This window comes from Loxodonta africana, chromosome 18 (genome assembly GCF_030014295.1).
Source record: "Loxodonta africana isolate mLoxAfr1 chromosome 18, mLoxAfr1.hap2, whole genome shotgun sequence".
Classification (NCBI taxonomy): domain Eukaryota; kingdom Metazoa; phylum Chordata; class Mammalia; order Proboscidea; family Elephantidae; genus Loxodonta; species Loxodonta africana.
The window spans coordinates 29,575,769-29,582,985 of record NC_087359.1 but is presented as its reverse complement, the minus strand read 5'-3'; the positions used below and the strand labels follow the sequence as shown (position 1 = coordinate 29,582,985).

Here is a 7,217-nt window from a genome sequence, read left to right as displayed (position 1 = left end):
TTTCAGGTCAATGAACCCACGGGAAGTAGCGTTAGAGACCTGTTTCAGGCTAACATGAGAATAGATAAAACATCTTCCTGTGAGTCACCATCTATCAAGTTGTACCTCTAATACCCCATTAAAAGAAATACAAGATAAGGATATTTTTAAGAACCAAATTTTAAATTTTTTTCTTAAGGTTAAGTTAGATTGACTGAAGCTCTTTTTTTAATATTAAGTATGATTAGTTGAAGAATGACAACCTCAGCTAAATGCTTAGATTGAGTACAGAAATAGGCATTGTTAATGCACCAAGTCAAATCTTTCCTATTAGAGAATTTGCCCCTTTTAAGTTTTTTGCTAACCTTATAATCAATAAAACAGAGTTCTTCCAGATCTGAAAGTAGGACAGTAGGCAAGGTACAGAGGGCTACTTTTTAAATGTCAGCTCAACATTCTACTATGTGAAGTTTAATATCTTAATAGAATGAAAAGTAAACATTAGAAGGGTGAAGAGCTTTGTCTTTCAACATTTAAATTTTGAATGAAAATGGGATAACATTTGAGGGCATAAAAATATACTCAGTTTTGTGTTTTACTTCAATGTATGACTTTTATATCTTCTCTTTGTCTCAATGGTTGTCTTTATGCATAAAATTGTCTTATCTTACAGATGAGGGAAAGGTTGAAACGAGTGTGATAATGGATAAAGGGAATCTTTTTACAGGTGGGTTAAATTCTTATTTGCTCATTATTGAGCAACTACTATGTCCCAAGTTTAAATTTACAAAAACCAGCCTTCCAGGATCTTGTATAGTTGGGACAGGAAAAATACATATAAACAAATGCAATAAAATGTTATAGGTGCTATGTTAGAAGCCTACTCAAAGAGAAGAAGGGGAAGAATGGTCGCTTCCTCCTGAGGAAAAGAGATTGGGAAAGACTTTAATAGAAGGAGCAAAGCATGAGCTGATCCTTGAAAGCTGAGCCAGACAGGCAGGGTAGGATGGACATGCCTGATAAAGAAAAAGGTATTAAAAGCACCAAGATGAGAAACAGTATGGAACTTTTTTTGGCATAGCTGGAGCATAAAGTGCTATGGGGAGTTTGGCAAGGAGTAAGCTTAAAGACTAAGGAAGGGAATGTGGCAAGCTGAATATCTGCATCCTAATCTCTGAAAGCTGTGAATGTGACTGTATATGGAAAAAAGGACTTTGTAGATGTGATTAAGTTAAGGATTTTGAGATGGGGAGAATTTCCTGGATTATCCAGGAGAGTCTTAAACGTAATCACAAGTGTCATTACAAGAGGAAGATTTGATGACAGAAAAAGAAGGCAATGTGACAACAGAAGCAAGATGCTATGCTGCTGGCTTTGAGATGTACGAAAGGGCCATGAGCCAAGGAATGTAAGTGGCCTCTACCAAAAAAAAAAAACAAACCCATTTCTGTCAAGTCGATTCTGACTCATAGCGACCCTATAGGTCAGAGTAGAACTGCCCCATAGAGTTTTCAAGGAGCACCTGGTGGATTTGAACTGCTGACCTTTTGGTTAGCAGCTATAATACTAAACCACTATGCCACCAGGGCTTCTAGAGGTGGTAAAAGGCAAGGAAGCTTATTTTCTTCTAGAGCCTCCAGAAGGAACCAGTCCTGCCAACACCTTAACTTTAGTCAAGTGAAATTGATTTTTGACTTCTGGCTTCCAGAACTATAAGAGACTAAATCTGGATTGTTCTAGGCCACCAAGTTCATAGCAATTTGTTATAACAACAGGAAACTAATATCAGGGAGAAATCATAGAGGGCTTTGGATGCCAAATAAAATAATATTAATTTTATCTGTATACACTGGGGAGTCATTCCAGGATTTTAAGCAGAATAATGTGATTCTAAAAAAACTCAGTGATTAGATTTGCAAATTAGAAAGATTACTCTAGCAGCAGTATGGAGGATAGATAGAAGTTTGTGTTCAAGAGTAGCGTCAGGGAAGCCAGCTAGGAAGCAAATGTGTGTAACTGTCCATCAGAAGATAATAAAGAGTACAACTAAACCATTATCTATGAGAATTGAGGGGAAAAGACATTTATAACAGATGTTACAGTTATGGAATCTATAGGATTTGGTTACTGTGAACAGGTGTAAAGATTGGTAGAGTTGGGGAGTTGAGTGGGTGATAGTGACGCTCATCAAAATAAGGAATTTGGTAAAATAGATTTAGAAGGAAAGATATGATTTCCATTTTGATCTCTTTGAGTTTGCAGTTCCTGAGACATCTAAGGGGAATTGAACACAAGGTAGTTGAATATATGAGTCTAAATCTGAGACTACCTCTTTTTTGAGTCAAGTAGGCCTCAAGTCAGGAAGGATGCAGATATAGATAATCTAGATAGATGTGGGAATAAAATTCAAAGGAATTTAACTGAAAGATTAAATTTTCCATGTAAAGTAGAAAACAGAATCATCTACTAAAAAAAAAATGGCACAGTGATGCGGTAGGGAACTTCAAGGAGAGTGTTGATGATTTTGGATAACTTTGGTAGAAAATAGGAACTAGAATTGATGACGAATATTTGAAGGCATGCTGAGAATTGCCAAGAGTCCAACCATGGTTGAGTATCATAATTAAATAGTGGCAACTTTTCACATGATTATATGATATTCTTCAGTTGGACCAAGGTACGAGATTTTCAGGGCTGATGTGCCAAAAGAATGAAAGCATGAAGACATTAAAAGTGTAGTCAAGAGAATGGTTAAATGGCTAGCATTAGCAGAGAAGGAAGTGAAGTTATGATGGAAATTATGAACTTGGAGAAAAGTGAGAGAGGGCAGGGGGAATAAAGTTCCTATAGACACTATAATGGGTGTGGTAGGAGTTAAGAAATGGAAGAATGAAAGATTCTGGCCAGAAATTGTCACGTTAGAATTTAAGGTTTTAGAGGTAAAGCATTTCCAGGTGATGACAAGGTTCAGGATGTATCCATGATGAATTTCAAATTTATGAAATGGTGATTGAGGATAAAGAGGCCAGGAAATTTGGAGTCCGGGTTGTTGGATGAGTTATTCATATAAAGGCTGAAATTCCTTGCGATGGTTCCAGGATTTTGAAAGTGATACCACATACCCATAGGTAATATTTTCCATAATATAGAATCAGCATTATTACAATTTTCAACCATTACCACTTTTTACTTTTTAAAGGTGAGAAGGTTGATACTAGTAACTTGGAAAATTTTCTGGAAAATATTGGGATAGCGCTCACAGAAGATACAGGCATGGAACTTCTGAACAATCTGCCAGTTGATGGTGAGCATTAAAACTATTATAGTAGCCTTCAAGGAAGGTGGTGAATACAGACCTTTGTGCCAAGTAGTCCCTTATATTCTCCTCTCCACGACCAAATGATAGATTCACCAAATAAGAGTGTTTCCCATTCCTGAGTTTTATTCTTGAAAGTGAAATAATATAATATTTAAAAGTCAAGGAAAAAAAACATTTAAAAGTCTATGTTTCTGAAATTACTAATATTCTGTACTATTTTTAAATATCTGAGACTAGAATTTTTCCCTGTCTTACAGCCAAAGGAAGGGTATATAAGAACAGATTGATGAAAGAAGTGACATGCCTCGAAGGTGAGTGAGAAACATGATGAAAAGGCAGGTAAAACTGAGATCCTTAAGCTTTGATCATGTTTTTAAAAACTCTCCCTATTTTACAGTTTTCAGATTATTAGTCCAGCTGTCCCAGCTGTTTATTACTTCAGTGTTTATCCTTTACATGCTTTAGATACGCTGCTGTCACCAAAGTGGTTTACTATGGTAGTTCCCAAATAACGTTGGGCATCAGATCACCAGGGGAAAATGATTGTTAGCATTCAGATCACTAGACTTCTTTCCAGTCATGTTGATCCTGAATTTTCAGAGACAGTTCCTAGAAATGTGTGTTATTAAAAAGTTCCCCCAGGGAATTATGGTAGGATAAACCTGTGGACTGGCATTTGGGAACTGCTGAGTTACAGCCCTCCATTAGTTTAGCAAGTTTCAAATCCTACTGTCCAGACACATTTAATAAGAGTGATTTTGGCCTTTGCCATGACTTAGACATGTCTAACTCCTCCTTTTTTTCTTTTAAAAGTTCTCCTAAAAGCCATAACAGAATTCCTTGGGTCATTGTGTAGGATTCCTGACTTAGACACCAAAACCATTTTTACTTGAATATTTTAATTGTACTTTGCTCTTCATTCTCTATACAATATTGATGCCTAGGTATGAGCTAAAATGATCCACTGTATACATCATACAAATATTTCTCATATCCATCCCCTTCTTTCCTAAGGAATGAAGGTGTCATCAAATAACATAGGCAACTTTGTGGAAAACATGGGAATTGATCTCAAGGAGAAAGAAATCCAGGAATTGAAGAATGACCTACCAGTTGATGGTGAGAGTTTTGGATATTAATATGCCTCTTAGGAAAACTTTAGGCATGAGGCTAGTGTCAGAGCTGGAATGACTGAAGATAGGATATATATGAAAAGGAGAAAAATAAAAAATAAAGCCTTCATCATAGCTACCAAATTGAGCCCAGTGGCTACCACTTTGGAAGGATCACCAAGAATGCTGCCCAACAGAAATAGCACGTCGGCACTCTCCATGTAACACCATAGATACTGGAATATATACTGGTTTTAAGGTTAACTCATTCTCTATAATATGTTTGCATTTTGCTAGAGTTTTATTATTTAGTGAACATTTATGGAACATCAATCTTGTCCAAACTGTTAAACTAAGGGCTGGATAATGGTGGGAATACAAAGTAATTCTTGGTATCTCACCCTCAGGGTGAGATATTCAGTGTTTCTCAAACGTGCAATTTTACAAATTCTTTAAAATGTATCCATGGACCTCCAGAGGCGTCAGGCTTTAATTTGAGAAATACTGACTAAAGAAACTAAATTCATGGGGTATGAAAATGCCTTTCATTTGAGGATGGTCACTGCAAAACAAGTTTTGTCATCATAACTGGGACTTTAACTGAATACATCAACATGATGGTTATCATTTTGGCAACCTAAGAGCAGCCAACACACTGTCCTTTTAGGGAATCGCTTAGTGCTAAGCGATCACAAGCCCAAAGGTAAAGTCGGCACTGAAAAAATGGAAACACCATTTTTAAACAATTTTTTTTTAATTTTCAAAAAGTATCAGGCTCCTGTCTAGGAAAGACTAACCTAATAGATAAGATTGTCCCAAAGGAAGGAGCATGCTTTTAAACCTTGCTCTAGTACTGTGGTGTATAGACTTTGATAGCTTATAGAATAGATAGCAGAAGCTGAAGAAATTAAATTGATGAGTATCTGATGTGAAAAAATAATAAACTTCTAGGTAAATGCTTTTCAATGGTTGAATTTTAGGTTTCTATTTCATAATTCAAGAGTTTTATATCATTTTTCTAAAAAATTATTCTATTTATTGTCTTAAAGATAATGGCAAGATTGATTTGAATGTGTTGATGGATAAAGTTAAATGTGTTACAGGTGAGTGAGATGTTACAGTAAGTATCATATTATGTGATCTTAAAGTTTTATATGAAACTATATTTTAACACAATTGTTTTTCCTCCATATATTCATTTAGCAACTATTTATTGAGCATTTACTACATGCCAGGCATTATTCTAGGCAGTTAGGATATACCAGTGAGCAGAAGAGCCCTGCCCTTATGGAGTTTACATTCTAGCAGGGGAAACAATAAGCAATAAGCATAATAAACAAGTATATTATATAGTATGTTAGGTGATAAATGCTATGAAAAAGAACAGTAGAAAAGATAAGGGGGGTTGGGAGAGTAGGATGTGTTAAGGAAGGGAGGAGTTGTGGTTTTAAACAGATAATCAGGCCTCATTGGGAAGGTGGCATTTGAGCAAATACTTGAAGGAGGTAAAGGTTTTGACCATGTGGGGATTTCTGGGAAAAGGGTATTGCAGGCAATGAGGACAGGGACAAAGGCCCAATGGTATGAGCATGCCTGGAGTATGCAAGGAACAACAAGAAGGCCAGAGTAGCTGAAACTGAGTAACTAAGAAAAAAAAGTAATAGAAGATGGGAAGAGAAAGATAATGGAGTGAGATCAGCCAGGGCCATCAAAGCCTTGCAAGGTCTTGGACTTTTTTCTGAGAGAAATGGAAATCCATTGCAGGGTTTAGAGCAGAGATATACTGTGATATTTTAATCAGGTCTATCTAGATTCTGTGTTGAGAATAGACTGGAGGGAGGTGGGGAACCAGGGTTAGAAACAGGGACTCTATTTAGGGGGGTTTTGGAGAGATGATGGAGACTGAAACCAGGGAGGTAAGCAATGGAAATGACGGAAAGTTGCCAGATTCTGGATACATTTTTAAAATAGGGTCAATAAGATTTCCTGATGGATTAGACGTAAGGTCTAATTAAGTAAAGAAGAATTAAATGTTTTCATCCTCTCCCCAGAATAAGGAGAAGCAAAGTCTCCGTCTCTGGGAGACAGTCATACTGTCTATCTCTGGGGTATATTTATTATTTCTCAAATTTAATCACAGTACTGTCTTAATATTTTGTCACCTAAAGATTAAATTGTAAAATTAACCTATAAAAAAAAACTGTACTTAAGACTGACTTGATTTGTAAACTTTCACTTAAAGCACAATAAAAGTTATTTTAAAAAAAAAATACATGATGAACAAAGTACAAAAATTTTAAATCAAGACAGGATCTGTGGACAGGGCTGAGATCGGGGCAAGAAGAATAAAGCTCAACTGTGCAAGTTAAGTGCAGAGTCCGATTTGTCTTGATTTAAAATGTTGATATTTTGTTCAACACAGATTTTTGCATCCATTTGTATTTTTTTAAAAACATTGCATTAAATTTTTATTCGTCTTTAAAAAAAACTGTACTTAAAAAGGTAAGAAAGATAGAAGGAAATCTAAACAAATATGTATGTATACATTTATCTACTGTTTTCTGGTCTCTAAAAAAAAAATTCTTTTTTTTTAATTTTTGTTGAGAAGTCATCTGTATCTATTCATTGTTTCTTTATAGTTAATCTCTTTTTCTCTTGTAACTTTTAATATTATCTCTAGATGTTCTGTAGTTTCATTATGTGTCCAAGTATGGATGGACTTCTTTTCATTTTTCCTGCTTGGCTCTTGTGATTCTTGGAACTGAAAAGTCATGCTTTTCATCAATTCTTATGTTTCGAATATTGTC

The 7,217-nt window shown here is 35.6% G+C and overlaps 1 long non-coding RNA gene across 1 annotated transcript; it reads left to right on the top strand.

Moving 5' to 3' along the window:
* Positions 1-559: 559 nt before the first annotated feature.
* Positions 560-3,836, top strand: LOC135228082 (uncharacterized). Its single transcript, XR_010318329.1, has 3 exons — positions 560-706; positions 3,179-3,283; positions 3,556-3,836. It is a non-coding gene; the product is annotated as an uncharacterized LOC135228082 (long non-coding RNA).
* The last annotated feature ends 3,381 nt before the right edge of the window (positions 3,837-7,217 follow it).